Below are 19,798 nucleotides of genomic sequence, written 5' to 3'. Positions count from 1 at the left end.
GCTGATAAGCAACATCAGCAAAGTCTCAGGATATAAAATCAATGTGCAAAAATCACAAGCATTCCTTTATGTCAACAATAGACAAGGAGAGAGTCAAATCATGAATGAATTCCTATTCACAATTGCTACGAAGAGAATAAAATACCTAGGAATACAGCTAAGAAGGGATGTGTAGGACCCCTTCAAGGAGAACTACAAACCACTGCTCAAGGAAATAGGAGAGGACACAAATAAATGGGAAAAAAAAATCCATGCTTATGGATAGGAAGAATCAATGTCATGAAAATGGCCACATTGCCCAAAGTAATTTATAGATTCAATGCTATTCCCAACAAACTACCATTGACATTCTTCACAGAATTAAAAAAAAAAAAACTATTTTAAATTTTATATGCAATCAAAGAGGATCCTGTACAGCTAAGACAATCCTAAGCAAAAAGAACAAAGCTGGAAGCATCACGCTACCTGACTTCAATCTATACTACAAGGCTACAGTAACCAAAACATCATGGTACTGGTACAAAACAGACATATAGACAAATGGAGCAGAACAGAGACCTCAGAAATAACACCACACATCTAGAACCATCTGATCTTCAACAAACCTAACAAAACAAGCAATTGGGAAAGGAGCTCCTATTCAGTGAATGGTGCTGGGAAACCTGGCTAGCCATATGCAGAAAACTGAAACTGGACCCCTTCCNAAAAAAAAACTATTTTAAATTTTATATGCAATCAAAGAGGATCCTGTACAGCTAAGACAATCCTAAGCAAAAAGAACAAAGCTGGAAGCATCACGCTACCTGACTTCAATCTATACTACAAGGCTACAGTAACCAAAACATCATGGTACTGGTACAAAAACAGACATATAGACAAATGGAGCAGAACAGAGACCTCAGAAATAACACCACACATCTAGAACCATCTGATCTTCAACAAACCTAACAAAAACAAGCAATTGGGAAAGGAGCTCCTATTCAGTGAATGGTGCTGGGAAACCTGGCTAGCCATATGCAGAAAACTGAAACTGGACCCCTTCCTTACACCTTATACAAAAATTAACTCAAGATGGATTAAAGACTTAAATATAAATCCAAAACCATAAAAGCCCTAGAAGAAAACCTAGGCAATACCATTCAGGACATAGGCATGGGCAAATACTTCATGACAAAAACACCAAAAGCAATTGCAACGAAAGCCAAAATTGACAACTGGGATCTAATTAAACTAAAGAGCTTCTGCACAGCAAAAGAAACTATCATCAGAGTGAACAGGCAATCTACAGAAGGGAAGAAAATTTTTGCAATCTACCCATCTGACAAAGGTCTAGTATCCAGAATTTACAAGGAACTTAAACATATTTACAAGAAACAAAAAACAAAAAACGACCTCATCAAAATGTGGGCAAAGGATATGAACAGACACTTCTCAAAAGCAGACATTTACACAGCCAACAAACATATGAAAAAAAGCTCAACATCACTGATTATTAGATAAATGCAAATGTAAACCACAATGAGATACCATCTCACACCAGCCAGAAAGAATGGCAATTATTAAAAAGTCAAGAAACAATAGATATCTGCTGGCCAGGTGGTACAGAAATAGGAACGATTTTACACTGTTGGTGGGAATGTAAATTATTTAAATAATTGTGGAAGACAGTATGGCGATTCCTCATGGATCTAGAACCAGAAATACCATTTGACCCAGCAATGCCATTACTGGATATATACCCAAAGGACTTTAAATCATTCTACTATAAAGAAACATGCACACATATGTTTATTGCAGCATTATTTACAATAGCAAAGACATGGAACCAACCCAAATGCCCATCAATAATAGACTGGATAAAGAAAATATGCTACATATACACCATGGAATACTATGCAGCCATAAAAAGTAATGAGATCATGTCCTTTGCAGGGACATGGATGAAGCTGGAAGCCATCATCCTCAGCAAACTAACACAGGAATAGAAAACCAAACACTGCATGTTCTCACTCATAAGTGGGAGCTGAACATTGAGAACGCATGGACACAGAGAGGGGAATAACATACACCATGGCCTGTTGGGGAGTGGGCGTAAGTAGAGGGAACTTAGAGGCTGGTCAATAAGTGCAGCAAACCACCATCCACACATATACCCATGTAACAACCTGCACATTCTGCACATGCATTCTTTTTTTTAAAAAAAAGAAAGAAATTTTAAAAAGAAATAGACAATGAATGCTTTCTGCTTTTTGGTGAAATCTGCCAATATTCCCCAAGTGATCTGAATTAATTCTCTTAGGTTCCAGCAGAAGATATGTGGACCATTTGAGAAACGCCAGGGTGAAGCCTGTTGTATGTGTGAGTAAACCTAGCAAACCTATGTACATGGATAGAATGACAATTTCTCAGTAGGTATAGAAAATTGTTCCTTGCTGCCTTATAACCGGTATTTCTGAACACGCACACACTAATACATACATGTGTGTGCATGCCCACCCTTCTGTGTTACAGTGCATTATCCATCCATTTCAGATTCATCCAAATCTTATTTATTGAGTAGTTACTCTGCACCTGGCATTGACCTAGGCTAGAAGTACAACAATGTGATATCTTGATATGGTCCTCAACACACAGAGTCATCTGCTGACACCTGTAGCAAACTTAACTCACCAATGTAATTATTTTCCCTTACAGCCTACAACGTACAATTGATCAAACACTTCCAATGCCAATTCAGTATTAATTCATTCACTCATTCATTAATTCATCATTTGCTCAAATACTTGCTGAACAGCAACTATTTGTTAAGCACCATCTAGAAGCATCACCCTAGACTATAATTTGATAAACTTAGAACTAAAAAATGTGACAATTTCTAGTTACAACCTTCCATTATGATTTGTTTTGAAGATAAATTCTCTGAGGAGTACCATACTTAAGGTTGCTTTAATCACAATCGTGTGAATAATGTTTTGCTCAGTAATTGAATGAAGAGTTTTGATTTGAAGCCTTTGCAGCTTCCCTAGAATTATCCTATTTGAATTTCCAAGTTCTTGCCATTTTTCCTTTTCTACTTTGATTTCTTCACAAGGTGATGTGCCACTGAGGTGGATGTGAATATTCACTTGTCCCTTCAATTAAAAGTGCAAGGTTATCCCAGAGTTACATAGTATTATATATCTGTGGAATATGAAGATCTAAAAGCCCTTTATGTTATTGTTCTCACAAACTGTACTAATATTTTGATGAGAGGTCAATTGGGCCAAGTTAAAATATCAATTATTTATCATTAATTTTATTTTACGAAAAAAGTCGGGTGTGAGTTTCCACTCAACTGAGGCAACATAGGACCCCAAGACAGAAGCCTGACAGATGCAGAATAATGTGACGATCCCAGGCTCAGAAGGGAGGGAGGAAGAGAGCAGCTTCGAAAACAGTGACAAAAGTATATTGAAAGTAGAGAGAAAGTAGCTTCTGGGTCCTTCCTAGCAAATCCAGAAAGGGCAGATAATTTCTGCCTGTGATCTAGAAAGTATAAGAAAGCTTGTGAGCATTAGAATTGGATTCTTTTGTAATACTGCAATATGAGAAGTGGTTTAAATAATTTTACCTTCCAAATGTAATGTCATATAGATAGGAAAAAGGCTTTAAAGAAATATTCCACAATGTTATCTTTGTAACTAACCCAGAAAGATGAGATCACTAGATACTCTCCCCTGCTCTTGAGTTCTCTGTTGTCCACAATGTGCATGTTTTGATCTAATAAGAAAAAAAATCAATACTCATTTTAAAATGAAATGCTCTCTTATTTTCCTGTCTTCAGATAATCACTTTCCAGTTTTGAGTAGGACTAAGTTTATAGCAAAGGAATTTTTTTTTTTTTTTAGTTTTCAGTGAGCTTATAACTGAAATCATGCACAGTTTATAGCAAAGGAAAATTTTTTAGTTTTAAGTGAGCTTGTAACTGAAATCATGCCTTCCATTTCAATTTCTCTCCTAAAAATGGAATGCAGAGATGTTTGATTTGGGAAATGTATTTGTCAGCTATTCCCAAGACTAAGCATTTTGTGGTGCCCCTCCCTTTTTAACTACAAAATAATATTAACACTTCCCAACAGCCCGTTCTTTTTTTTTTTTTGAGACAGAGTCTGGCTCTGTCGCCCAGGCTGGAGCACAGTGGCCGGATCTCAGCTCACTGCAAGCTCCGCCTCCCAAGCTTATGCCATTCTCCTGCCTCGGCCTCCCAAGTAGCTGGGACTACAGGCGCCTGCCACGTCGCCCGGCTAATTTTTTGTATTTTTTTTTTAGTAGAGACGGGGTTTCAACGTGTTCGCCAGGATGGTGTCGATCTCCTGACCTCGTGATCCGCCCATCTCGGGCTCCCAAAGTGCTGGGATTACAGGCTTGAGCCACCACGCCCGACCCCCAACAGCCCATTCTTATCAGGGATTAATTGGCTTTACCTCTACTGACACCAGTTCCTGGTAAACAGAAAAAGAGGTAAATAAATAAAAATACCACGAATTCAGATAGGTAAATACCACCTACCTCCACTACAGGATGTGGTATGGGTGACAGGATGTTTTTACAGCCTGTAAAAACGCGGAGGATATAGCTAAGAAAGTATTTCATGTGCAAAACATTGAAAAGGTACAGCGGTCTCAATGGACTACAGCAACTGTTACCCAGGATGTGGCAGTCTGACCCCTAAATCTCTTCATACTAAGATAACCATACGAAAATATCTGGAGATAAGCACATTAGCCTGGATTAGTTGCCTGCCAGGTCCCATAGGAAGGATCCTACTCATTCTCCAGAATCATGACCATGGGTGCTGATCCTCTTGACAACCTGCCCTGGCTCTGCTGTCAATTACCCTCCCTGCTGTATTACTTCTGTGCCTTATCCATGCTTCTGTTGCTGGTTTTACTCATAATCATTTCTTTATGTGACAATCTCTCTATCCAACTGGAAGCACCCCACATTTAGGAAAATACGTTTCCTGTGTTTCTCTCCTCAGGGACCAGCTCTGGAACTGCAACCTAATGATAATCAGTACACATTCATACAATTGAGCTAAAATCTCTGAGGAATACTTCTGGCCTCCAGACCCACAGACCTACCGGCTACCACTTACTTAATAAGCTGTTGTACTGAACAGATGGATTTCAAACCCTAGAAATCCAATTCTAGAGTATTCACTTTTAACCACTAGGCTAGCCCGCCTCAAGATTTCCCCTCTTAGGAAAAATAAGTAGAAGGCTTTGAAACATAATATTTTTAAGCTACACACCTAGGATTTCTTAGGTCATGTTCTCTCCCTTGAGGTATCTTTATATTTTGAAGGATTTATCCAATTCATGCTGATATTGGTAACACTGAATCATAATTACTAATGTCTGCATTTCAAATCTTGACTATTCTCTCACCTTCCTATGAACCCTGTATAAGCTACTCACTCTGTGAGGCCCCTGCCTTGCAGTCTCACAACACGAATCCTTAGCAATCCTTGTAAGTGTTATACTTACAACAAAACTATAACAGTCCAGTCACGGTAATATTCACACAGTAGGGATCTCAGAACATAGCCATAAAAGGCTGACTCTTTAATACTTTCTCACTGTGATGATTCACTCAGGACTGCCCCATATAGTCTTTACTGCCTCGTACTCCAGCCACATCCCAAGACTTCAAGGTGGCACATGAATTAATGTTCCTTCCAAAATCCTATTAAAATGTTAGCACATAGAGGATAATCCATATATAGCTCCAATCTGAGAATGGGTCTATCAGTGATCAGAGATAGTAAGGAATTTTTATAATATGGAAAGCAGTAGCGATTATTGTGATAAAACCAGAACAGAGAAAGCAAAAAGCCCAGAACACAAGTGAAGGAATCCATAGTTGAAGAGGAAGCTGTGGACAGAGACCTCCAACTAGGTCATGATGCAGAAGTCTAAGTAACTAAATAACTGTGCAGAACAGCCAGACCAGTTATCCCTCTACTACCCACCCTACCACACACACACACACACACACACACACACACACACACAGTGAGTCAGGCTGCAATCTGCCTTCTCAAACAAATAAAGGCCTTCTGCCTGGGCAAAGGTAAAATCTCTAATAATAGCGTTCCTGCCCCAGAGTTAAAGCTCTCTTCAAGGTATCTGGCCTGTGTTTTCTCATTCATACAAATTGGGACAGGTTGACAAACTGTGCCCGTGAACAAAGAGCTCGAGTCATTACCCTGAGCAGTCTCACCTGGGAACATTTACATGTGATGTTCCCTCGGCTTGGCATGTTCTTCATCTGATTTACACATGGCTTTCTTCTTTCTTCCTTTGGGCCTCTGCTCAAACTGTCATCATACTAATAAAGCCTTCTATGACCCACCTATATGAAGCAGTCACAAATCTTTCTCCATTCACAGCAGTATCTAGCCTCCTTACTCAGCTTTATTATTACTATCTGAATTATTATTTTTATTTATTTGTTTACTTGGTGTCTCCCTCTACTAAAACATAAGCTTCGTGAGTGTAGGGAGTTGGTTTGTTCACTGCTGATTTTCTGGTGTTTATGACAGTATCTGGCATTCAGTAGGTATTCAACAAATAATTATTGACTATATGAATGAATGAACCCAGGAATATGACAAGAAAGCTCAAGATGCCAGCTGTTTTGTGGGTAAAACAAAAGGCCTAAAATAGTGTAAAAATTCACAGGGTTCTGAGAATAACTCTTAATGTTTTGAAGGTATATAGTTGTTATGCCCACCAAGAAAAGCAGAAGCATTTAGAATCTCCAGAAATAAAGAGATAAATGAAAGAACATCATAGTCCAAATATAAACTAAAATGCTAAATGCATTTTGACTGAACTGCATCGTGACTGAGCAATAAAAAGAGTGAAATTAAAAGGACTCTGTCTGACTTTTATGCTTAGCATATTCGGTCCCCAATAGCACAGGTTTGGTGTCACAGAATTGTTGGCTCTTATTTTCTCCTGTGTATCCCAGCCCACCAAAGTAAGAAGAACCTCCTAAGTAATAGCTGAGCAGATTGCTTCATTCTCAGACCTGACTATAAAGTTCCCAGCGGTGCAATCTTTATCTTTCCTAGTCCATGGCTTCTGCAGGAACTGCACTACGAGTATGTACTCACTAGCCACGTGTGGCTATTTACTATTAGTGAAGTGAAAATTACATAAAGCTAGTTCCCTTTCTAAACACAGTAGCCCCCTGTTTGTTTGTTTGTTTGTTTTCTGAGATAGGGTCTCACTCTGTCACCCAGGCTGGAGTGTAGTGATGCAATCTTGGCTCACTGCAATCTCCGCCTCCTGGGTTCAAGGGATTCTCATGCCTCAGCTTCCCAAGTAGCTGGGATTATAGCTGTGCACCATCACACCCGGCTCATTTTGTGTGTGTGTTTTTGGTAGAGAGGGGGTTTCACCATGTTGGCCAGCCTGGTCTCAAACTCCTGATCTTAAATGATCCACCTGCCTCGGGCTCCCAAAGTGCTGAGATTACAGGTATGAGCCACTGCGCCCAGCCACTAGCCACATTTTGAGTACTCAATAGCCACAAATGGCTCATGACTACCATCACATGGATAGATAGATAGATGGATACATACATATACACATACATAAAATTGAATAGTGAAGAAATAGAACATTTCCATCATTGAAGAAACTACTATTATTCCAAGAAATGATGGAGAACAGTAGAAAAAAAATGAGTCAAAACAGATACGCAACAGTGCATCCTAGAATTTATACATAATTGGACAAGTAACGTGTCTGCAGCTGCCAGTACCTTCTCAGGCAGGGAAGCCTGAATTTTACATGTTTATACAAAATCACAAGCCCATTTCCCCTTTGTTTCACACCACTGAAATTCTTGCTTAGAATCTAGCTCCATATTTATGGTATTTTGTGAGGCATTATAATAAGGATGAGAAATAATCTTCTGTTTCTGTTCTATTTTGGGTAGTAATCCTTAATAACACTAAGACTGCAGGATGTCCTTCCAAGTGTTTTGCAAAACATATTTCTGTGATCAAAATTATATAAAAGTAGTGTTTATTTTCTAACTCTTGCTCCTATTTCCTTGTATTATCTTTTGAATTTTTGAAGAGGCATATTCTCCTTCAGACTGATAGATTTAATTATTTCTAAAATACAATTGGAACTTGAAAATCAGAGTTTATTTTATTATCGACTTTATTTCCCATCAAGATACTTTTCTTTCTCTACTAGGAATCACAATATTTGGTTCTCTACTGAATAACATTTGCATAATAATAATTTTGTAAATGTAGCTTATTAATCTTTTAAAAGCTAAACCATAGAGAAAGCATTGAAGGTAATTATAATTATAGAAGGGAATTCAAAGCCAGGCTGGTAGCTTAAAATCATGCACAGAAATAGTAAAATGCTACAGATCAGCCCTCTGCTTCCTCCACCACTGAGTCAGTTTATCATCAAACCACTGGGCCTGAGGCTTTGCAAGTTTGTAATTTTATGATTTAAATGGGAAATACCAAAGAATAACCTATATTATGACAAAGATAGAAAAAGAGATTTACATATATATTACTTAGAGTAAGAAATGAAACCAATAGATGAATAAGTAACAATATAAACAACAAAAGTAGGAGGGAGGTAGTAATACACGTCAACCAAATTCCTCATCTTTCATAGGCAAAGTTTATAGTTACTATGTAAAACTGATAAATTGGGAAAAGTAGATTTCAGCATACTGTTTAGGATCGTTCTGTTAACAGAAGGTTTAGGGAAAGAAGACGGAAGTAAATTTCTTTTCATTTACTATTTCTTCATACTGTCTGAACTTCTGTTACATGCATATGTTGTTTCAACAAATGTAAAATTTCCAAAATAAGACACATATTAACTGCCATATTGACCTCATTCCACCAAACCTTCCATATGAATACGTAAACTGTGATTGCTCTGAAACTGTTAAAGGAAAATAAAGGAATAAAAACATTTATTAGGTACATGCCATGTGTACTGTTCTAGGAGTTTCTATATTCATTAATTCTTAACCGTTAAACCCTCTAATGTCCCCATGAAGCAGATATTATGCAAGAGCACTATTGAAATTTAGCACCCTGCAAAGAGAAGGGGTTGTATTTGGGGCAGATTTTTATACAGTCCCTACAAAAATGGGGACACTCAATGTTAACTGTGTACAAAACTGACTTTATCAGTGATGTTAGATGTGGAACTACATTTCCCATTGAGGATTCCTTCATTCTCGTTAAAGAATAAAGACTGTGAGATGTGAATAGAAGGGGAAAGTATATTATTGTTTGATCACGCTTGCTTGGCCACAGGTGGGCAAGCAGATTGACCTGTCCATCCAAGCTGAGTAATTCTTCACTCCTTCACTTTTTGTTTATGACTTTATTTCTTCATCCTTGGCAAGAGCAGAAAGTAAATCATGGCATTTCTTGGCTGAAAGGCAGTGAAACAGCTGTGACCCTTGAGATATTGTTTACTTTACTGCCTCCTGATACACACTCAGTCACTTTTGTTGGACATGCTTGATGGCTTTCGTTCCTACAGTTGGCTGTTCCGTCTGCTCCACCAATTGATGAAGAAGCTGCATTAAGCTACATTTATTAGTTCATTCATTAAAAATTTATGAGCACCTACCGTCTGCCAGATACTGAGGCAGTTGCAAATGGGAACAAATCAGGAACCCTACTCTTAAGGACCTAACAGTCTAGTAAGGGAAAACAGACATGTAAATACTAATCATTATACAGCGACAATGAGTACTAAAAGAGGTGTGCATAATACAAAAACAGAGAAAAAAATAAGCTCATATGGGAGAAAAGTGGAGAGAGGTTGGATACAGGAAGGTTTTACAAACACAGTGACATTTAATGTATATCTTTGGGGTAAGCAATGGTCAAGCCTAAAGGCTTCATGACACAGTAAAAAATAATGCCCCAAACTCAGTAACTACGGCACAGTCATGGGCCATAAAAGGTAGCAGGTTGATTGGATGTGGTGATGTGTCACCCAGATCACTACTTTAGAACCAAAGCATTAATGCCAACTGCCAGATGAAGACTCAAAGCTGAATCTTTTCCCTGGAAATTGCATTCTCCCAAAGCGCCCTCAACCAAGAGTATGCTCCCATCCTCAGAGGTAACATAATTCATCTGATTTATCAATTTAGGGATGCAAAACCTTTCCTCGGTTGCAAGGTAATTATGACAGGCCATCTGACTTCCAGAGCTACCCATATGCGGGAAGCTGAAAAATTGCCCCCTAAAGATATTACATCCTAATCCCTGGAACCTGTTAATGTTATTTTATATGGAAACTGAGTCTTCACAGATATGATTAAATTGTTTTGAGATTGGGAGATGATCCCAGATTCTCAGCGTGGTTCCTAAATGCAGTCCCATAAAGAGAAGGCGATTTGAGGACAGAGGCAGAGATGAGAGTGATACAGCCACAAGCCAAAGAATGCCAACCACCACCAGAAGAGGAAAGGAATGGCTTATCCCCTAGAGCCTTGACACGGGGGATAGCTCTAGCAACACCTTAACTGTGCTTCAGCGATACTGATTTCAGGCTTCCGGCCTCTAGAACTTTGAAAGAAAAAAGTGTGCTGTTTGAAGTCACCCAGTTTGCAGGGATTTGTTACAACAGCCACAGGAAATGAGTATTCCCTGGGATCAGCTGAGGCCTTCTGACAATTGCATTTCAGTTCAACTTCTCTTTCTGCCAATCCTGTGAAACAAACTAAGCCAAGTCTAAGTAGTCATTCTCTTAGGCTCTACCTTTTTGTGGCTTAGGTCAAAACCTGAGGATATATAAGAATTTGTCAAGAAGAGGAATGTGATAGGTAAATGTATGTATCAATTTGACTGGGCTAATAAGGGATACTTGGATAGCTGGTGAAACATTACTTCTAGGTGTGTCAGTGAGGGTGTTTCTGGAAGAGATTAGCATTTGAATCTGTAGACTGAAAAAAGAATATTGCCATCACCAAAACCAATGGGCATCATCCAGTCTGTTGAGGGCCCAAATAGAACAAAAAGATAGAGGAAGAGCAAATTTTCTCTCTCTGCTTGAGCTGGGACAGCCAGATTCTCCTGCCCTCAGACATCAGCATTCCTGAGTCTTAGGTCTTCAACGCAGACTGAGACACCATCATCTCCTCTAGTTCTCAGGCCTTCGGTCTTGTACTAGAACAACTCTCCTGGCTTTCCTGGTTTTCCAGCTTACAGATGGCAGATCTTCAGAATTCTCACCTGCCATAATCATGTGAGCCAATTCCTCACAATAAATATTTTTTCTATATACAGTACCTATATATATTTTCTATTGGTTCTGCTTCTTTGGCAAACTCTAGAGAAAGGGACAATGGTCAGGGAAGGAACAATGTGTAAAAGCATGAGAGAACCCAGTAGAATTTGAAGAAGCTCTGGGTCATTTAGGGCACAGATGTTATGGTGAGCCTCACGTGTTGAAGCTGTGCTCAGGGTATCCTTACGGCCTAATTTCCTATTTTGTTTTTTACTTCTATCAAGCCCAGACCTGACACTAGAAGAGTGGGCCCACTTCATGCAAGGCTTTTCATTTTATGTTTGGATATTATTCTAAAAGCAGTGGGGGTAATATTGAGCAACCGTTTTAGCATGATCAGACTGTGTGTTTTAAGATCATTCATCTGCAGTGTGTAAGCAGGAGTGAAGGAAAGAAGAGCAGAGGTAACAGGAGTACAATGAATGACAAGTGCAGCGGGGAACAAGGACACATGAACTCGGTATGTGTTTCATGGACTTTGAAAGGAAACAACTTCAGAAAACACCTATGGTCACTTAGTGCTGACCTTGAGCCTCATAACTAAATGTTTAGAGGCTAAAAATGTGAGAGGGAGACAATAGTTCTGAGGACAATGTATCTTTGATTATGGCTGGCAGAAAGTTGTAGGGATCTGGATCATTTGCCTGGCTTTGAATAAGCTCTGCCACTTATTCATAAAATGTTACCATTAAGCAAGTTTTATGAACTCTGCATTTTTCACATCTGTATCATAAAGATAGTGTTGATACTTATCTTATGGGGGTTATTGTGGTAATTAAATCTATTAACATATGTAAAGCACTGAGAAGAATACTTGGCACATAGAAAATGCTTAATAACATTAGGTATTATTAGTGCAGTGGTTGCTTCAAATGTTTTATAGTAAGGAGAGCTGCTTTTCATTTATCAGAGCCCTGAAATCTCAGGAACTGGTAAGGAGCAAAGAATATGTTTATTAAAGTTGCTGATTAAAGTTGGAAGAGATACATCGATACCAGAAACTTCACCTCCTGCCCCTCTCCCATTCTAACTTCCTTCTTCTCCTTCCCTAGTGAGAATGGTAAGCTAGGCAAGGAAATGCTATTTGCTTAGAGCTAAATGGAGTATCCATTGTCATCTTGGCAAATCACCCATCTAAAACTGAGTTTATAATACTACTGGTCTCATCCTTTGGTTCCAGCACTAGACTTGAACACCTTCAGTGATCAGAAATACAAACAGTCCTCATCCTCATAAATTCACAGTCTAGTGGAGGACACAGCCCAAAATGAACAATTATGTACTTATATAACAGCACAATAAATGGTATAATAGAAGCTGACTTGAGGATGCTATGGGAGCGAAGAGGAAAGAAGAACCAATTCACCTTGGGGACGCAGGCCAGGTTTCACAATACAATTTATCTGTGATGAATCTTAGAGAATGAAGCTTTTCTTGCCAGGTGGAGAAGTTGGGACAGGCATATTTGATCAAAATAGAAACAGCCAACAAATTCACAGAGGCTGGAAGGAGCCCAGCTTGTTTGGAAAATGTTGGTAGCTGGAACATAGCTTGAGCAGTGCGAGGAAGGGTGGCAGCTTGGCAAAGGAAGTAGGCTGAAAATTCTACAAAGCAATGCCAACGTCTTCACAACTATCCTGAAGTTAAAGAGAGAGTCTGAAGATTCTTAAAAGAAGAGAAACATAATCATATTGGGGGTTAGTAAATTTCTGTGGTAGCACTATGGATGGAAAAGAGCAAAACTATTGCAAAGCCTCCTGAACAGAATGAGGAAGTAAAGTCTCGTTGAAACATAAAACTTAAAACCACAGTGATAGAGCCTATATTATATTAATATTTAAAATGCAAGACCCAGAATAAAAGGTCACTAAATGCTCTCCTCAGGATTCTGCATAAAACTAATGAATTTTTCAGTTGCCCCAAAATTTTCTATTTATTTATATTTTCTTTATGTTTATTTCACTCTGAAGCACCACTGTATGGACACACAACTTCAGAAGACATGCTTGCCTTTTAGGCCAAAACAAATAGAGAAGTGAAAAGCCCAAACCAAGAAAACTGGTCTTGTTTTGTTTTTAATGTGAATGGCTAGAAAGGCAAAGTGTATATTGTCTGAAAAGAATTGCACTATCAATCTCTACAAATGTTTCTGTTCCTGTGAAAAATCAGTGCACATTACTCAACATACGTGCCCATCAATCTCTACCAGCTTGAGCTGAGGGTGAGTCTGATAAAATTTCCCAAAAGAATAATATGTGCTAAAATGTCACTTCCTAAAACTGAAGATTTTAATTCACAAAGGTAAATTTAAGGCACAAATCTGGAATTAAAACAAAACAAAAACTTAGTCAATATGCAATATATTTTGGAAGTAAACTGTATTAATAGCGTTTCATAGGTTTTCTTTGAAGTTATTAAGTATTCAAATAATATTTAGTGCTTTTTTTGTTATAAATGGACTGCATGCTTATAGTAAAACACTCACAATTAAAGTATAAAGGGGAAAATAAAAAATTATTCATAAAGGCCAGACCCAGAAATGTCCATCATAAATATTTTATACAATCCTTCCATTCATGCATATATATTATATATTTGTCACTTATTTCTATTCATTTAAATTATGCCATGAGCATTTTCCTATAATATTCAATATTCTCTGAAAACAATATTTTAATAGCTGTATAATATTATGCCACATTTCTAGTCCATAAATTATGTAACTATTAACTTACAATTGAGCATTTCGGTTGCTTCCAATTTTCTGTATTTTAAGAATTCTGCAACGTTCATTCTTGAACATAAATCATTCTTCACATCTCCACATCTTTTGTGATTTCCTAAGGGCAAAATCTTAGAACTGGAATTGTTGGGTCAAAGTATAAGTTACATTGTTAAAACTTTTGCCACTGACTGCCAAATTGCTTCAGGGGCAGGTTTAGAACTGGAATTGTTGGGTCAAAGTATAAGTTACATTGTTAAAACTTCTGCCACTTACTGCCAAATTGCTTCAGGGGCAGGTTTTGCTAATATGTAGTTGCACTGGGAGTGCATAGCAAGACCGACAAAAAACATGGTATATGATTAAGAACTACTTTCCCTTATTAAATGTAAAGTGGGATGTTTTCATAATATTTACTGGACAATTATTTTCTGTGAATTGTTTCCCCATGTCCTATTACAGGTTTCCTATTGAAATGTCTATCTTCTTCATCTTCTTCCTCTTTTAAATTAAGGGAGAAGGGGAGTTTTCTTTGTGTTATAGATACTTCAGGATGCTCAGGAATACCCCTAAAGTGAAAAATTTGGGCTTTCCTTTTTCTTTGCATGCTGGTGAGGGTGTTTAGTCTAGACTCTAGATCATATTGCCTGTGGAAACACACCTAAGGACACCTTGGTTAAGATCAAGGCCACCAAGCACATGATAATCATATTATGCTCATATTTTAGTCTCCTTGTCATATTTTTTGTAATATTTTCCCCATATTTTGTTTGCCTTATTTTATTATCTTCTTTGAAATAAAAATATACTTTATATTGCAGTGTAATAAAATTAATATTTCCTTTAGAAAATATGCCTAATATTTTTGTTTCCTTGTGCAAATTATAGCTATATGTACTAAATATATATCTCTCATTTTAAGTAGATGAAATAATCATGAATGCACTAATGTTTCTCATATAATTGTTTTATGCTTTACTTTTTGTTTTACTTTGTAGTTTTTGCTTTATTTAAATAATGTTTATATTGGGGTTCACTTTGGTTAACTGTATAAATACCTTTTCTTCAGGCCTGTAATCCCAGCATTTTGTGGGGCCAAGGCAGGCAGGTTATGGGGTCAGGAGATCGAGAACATCCTGGCTAACACGGTAGAAACCCCAGCTCTATAAAATACAAAAAATTAGCCAGGCAATGTACGGGCCCCCGTGTAGCCCAGCTACTTGGGAGGCTGATGGCAGGAGAAGGGCGTGAACCCAGAGGTGGAGCTTGCAGTGAGCCCAGATCACACCACTCCGCACTCCAGCCTGGGCGATCAAAGAGAGATCCGTCTCAAGAAGAAAAAAAAAAAAAAAAAAAAAAAAAAAGCTTTTCTTTCAAAACACTTAAACATCTTTTCAACACCAAGCTTCACTGACTATACTTATTGCCATATTTAAGGTCTTTGCTGAAGGTTTTTGGAAATTGTCCTAAAATTAAAAGGAGAGTGGTAGTGTTGGTAAAGGTATAATCAGGGAGTGGGAGTCTTTCGCTCCTTGCTGTAGCTAGTTTTCTCCTTGAGTATGGAAAATTTGAAAGGTTACACAAATTTTGAAACTTCAAAGATTATATTCATTCTGAGGACCTCTCCTATTTATTTTGAAATTCATATTACCCTTTCTAACATTTCTAATTAACTAGTACCTTAGCTGAATTATGCTGAGTTTTGTTTAATCCATGTTTGTGGTTGTATTACTAGACATCCTATATTAACTTGAAAAAAAGTTTTGCCTAATATTAATTGCCTCTCTCTAAGAATTAGTGTAAGAGTGTGTTCATTTTGGGAGCAGAACATTCTCAGTTTACCCCCTATCCTGCACTTAAATTATGCCTTTCCTGGGTTTTTCCTTTTAGTTCTATTGGTTACCCTAACAATTTTTAAATAGTACTTTAAGTAGCTGATGAGGTAAATACCCCTTCATTTTTTAAATTTAACTATTTCTTTCAGTTTACTCTTAAAATCTATAATTTTGAAAAGTCAGTAAAGTCCCTAAGGGGTATTGATTGCAATATATAAATTAATTTATAAAAAATAACAAAAACCTCTTTACATTATGGAGTTTTCTTATGTAGGAACATAAATTCAAATATTCCCTGGATAAAGTTTTGACAGACCTTGATATTGGACTTATATTTTTTCAACAGCAAAATTGCTCACTTTTATTTAAAATAAATGTTACAAATAATTGTGAAAAAATAAATTTCACCACTAAGTATACAGAAAAGTAACATGTATACTTTATACGGAAATCCACATACAAATTTAGTTGATTAGATGCCAGTAATGGAACTGGCAAAACTGAGAACTTGGTGTTATGCATATTTTAAAGGTTTACAACCTGAAATCAATAACACAAAATTCAGTCTCTTTAATGGGCATTTAAGAAAATTAAATAAATCCCTGAAACAGTACAATATAGAGCTCACAAACTATTATAGTTACCAAATACTTTTTAAAATGTTATGTGCCTTTGATTCTCAAAAATGCTCGCGTGTAGTTATCTTTATAAGTGGTGGGGAGAGAAAACTATGGTGAGAAAGATAAGTGGAAATGACAGACGAAGGCATTATGCTGTTATACTAAAAGACATTGCCAGAGGACCCTTTGGAAATCACTTGTTGAAAGAGATTTTGAATGCTTCTCTTCATATACTGTAACTTAAATAACACTTTCTACTGTCACTAATTTTTAAAGTCTATGCATAACTTTGTTCCCTACACATAAAAGAGAAATTTAGTTTTCACTCAGAATTAAAGCAGATTTTCCTTATTCTTGAAACCCAGTCATATCCCTCTGTGAAGGCTGGCAACTCCCATTACTGACACCACAAAGGCCCTCTGCTCACACCGTGGATCTCGCAGAGGCGTTTGAACCAGAGCAAACTCCATCTTGAGTAGGGGCTAGGTAAAATAAAGCTGAGACCTAATGGGCCTGCATTCCCAGATGGTTAAGGCATTCTAAGTCACAGGATGAGAGAGGTCAGCACAAGATACAGGTCATAAAGATCTTGTTGATAAGACAGGCTGCAGTAAAAAAAAGCCAGCTAAAACCCACCAAAACCAAGAGTGACCTCTGGTCATCCTCACTGCTACAGTCTCGCCAGCACCGTGACTGTTTACAAATGCCATGGCAGCATCAGGAAGTTACTCCATATGGTCTAAAAAGGGGAGGTATGAATAATCTACCCCTCGTATAGCAGCACATCATCAAGAAATAACCATACAAATGGGCAACCAGCAGCCCCTGGGGATGCTCTATTTATAGAGTAGCCATTCTTTTATTCCCTTACTCTGTGAACTCGCCCTGAATTCTTTCTTGTGCAAGATCCAAGAACCCTCTCTTGGGGTCTGGATCTGGACTCCTTTCCTGTAACAGATCTGTTGTTTGCTGTGGTTCTAACAGTTACACCACAGAAGCAGCGACACACCAGAATGTATGCATACAAAACCAAACAAAACGACAGGCACTGAAAAAATCACAATGCTGAATTTACACAAGGTAAAATGTCTACACTGTGTTTGCTATTGAGAGGTGACAACGTGCTAGCAGTCCTCGTTCACTCTCAGTGCCTCCTCGGCCTCAGCATCCGCTCTGGCCGCACTCAAGGAGCCCCTCAGGCCACCGCTGTGCTGAGGGCCCCTCTCTGGGGCTGGCCGAGGCGGAAGCCAGATCCCTCTGCTCCTGGGGAAGAGGCTCCGGGGGGAGCTTAGCTGCTAGAGTGCCTGGGCTAGGGTGTTGCAAAATTCCAGGGTGAGTGCCATTGAGAGGTGAAGCCAGCTGGGCTTCTGAGTCGGGTGGGGACCTGTAGAACTTTTGTGTCTAGCTAAAGGTTTGTAAATGCACCAATCAGCACTCTGTGTCTAGCTAGTCAGTAGGGGACTTGGACAACTTTTGTGTCTAGCTGAAGGATTATAAATGCACCAATCAGCGCTCTGTGCCTAGCTAAAGGTTTGTAAACACACCAATCAGCATTCTGCCACAAAGGACCAATTCACTCTCTGTAAAATGGACCAATCAATAGGATGTGGGTGGGGCCAGATAAGGGAATAAAAGCAGGCTACCTGAGACAGCAGTGGCAATCCACTCGGGTCCTCTTCTAGACTGTGGAAGCTTTGTTCTTTTGCTGTTTGCAGTAAATCTTGCTGCTGCTCACTCTTTGGGTCCGTGTCGCCTTTAAGAGCTGAAACACTCACCGTGAAGGTCTGCAGCCTCACTTCTGCCACGAGCCAGACCATGAGCCAGACCACGACCCCACTGGAAGGAACGAACAACTCCTGATGCGCCACCTTTATGAGCTGTACCACTCACGGCAAAGGTGTACAGCTTCACTCCTGAAGCTAGCAGGACCACGAACCCACCAGAAGGAATGAGCAGCTCCAGACCCGCCAACTTTAAGAGCTGTGACACTCACCACGAGGGTCCGCAGCTTCACTCCTGAAGTCAGCGGGACCATGAACTCACCAGAAGGAAAAAAATCCAGATACATCTGAACATCTGAAGGAACAAACTCCAGACACACCATCTTTAAGAACTGTAACACTCACACAAGGGTCCACAGCTTCATTCTTGAAGTCAGGGAGACCAAGAACTCACCAATTCCGGACACACTATCATAGTTGTGTCTTTGTTCTTCGTGTTCAGACTGGAGTAGGAATTTGTTGCTCCTTTTCTAAGGCAAGTTGCCGTTAGTTATTATGCTATTTAAATCTTGTTCTGTTGTAACAACTAATATTTTCACATATTTCATTCTCTACTGTAGACTTAATAAAATGACAGAACCTGTTGCCAAGAACAAATTTCAATTTGTTTATCCTTGTCTCAACCCGGCCCCTTTGTCCATATGGAGGCCCCCAAATCTTAAGCATAAAGGTTGCAGTTGGAACGGCAAAAGCTGGCCTTCACAGTTGTAGTAAAGATAACAAGCCAACAATCAGGCACAAATTGTTCAAAGCGACTTGAATATTTACTTTGCCTTGATGATTTTCCTCTTAATACTGGAAATAAGAAACCTTCCTTAAGAAAGCAAAGAGCCACATATGGCTTTAAGACCCAGGGCAGTCTCTCCAACCTGTTCCCCACATGGTCAACATTCCAGCCCCCAAGGAGTTTGAGGGGCATAGTCAGTGCTTAACAGGGGCAATCAGGTGTGGGGTGTTGACTGCACACACTTGTAAAGAGTCACAGCTTGTCACTGGTCATTGCTAGAAACTACACTTAGACATCTTGGATGCACCCCCTTGGGGTTGAATAGGAATCTGTAGTAGGTGCCATCTGCCCAAATCACAATGACAGCATTTGACTCTGTTCCAAAGGCACAAATGCATGGCAAACCTGAAGGAATCTGATAGTTGGAAAAATTCCACTTGGAACTGAAGTATTCTAGAAGAAAACTGGCTCTAGTTTGAACACCGAACTTTTTGGATTTTCAGCAGCGAAAAAAAAATTATGTACTGTGCCATGGTCATCAGATACTCAGATGAAGGAAGCTTCCTAATTGAAGTTGATGCGATAAATATTTGCCACTTGCGTTCTTTTTCATAGTTCCTGGATAAAAGGCCCTGATATAGTAGCAAATATTCTTACAAGGGTCTGTTTTTTTTTTTAATTTCTGGAAAAAAAACCCCGATAATAGAGAAAAAAATTTTTAAAGGGGTGTTTTTTTTTTTTTTTTTTTTTTTTTTTTTTTTT

The sequence above is a fragment of the Rhinopithecus bieti genome, unplaced genomic scaffold, assembly GCF_001698545.2.
Source record: "Rhinopithecus bieti isolate Rb0 unplaced genomic scaffold, ASM169854v2 scaffold_12088, whole genome shotgun sequence".
Taxonomy (NCBI): Eukaryota; Metazoa; Chordata; class Mammalia; order Primates; family Cercopithecidae; genus Rhinopithecus; species Rhinopithecus bieti.
This window is presented reverse-complemented; position numbering follows the sequence as displayed.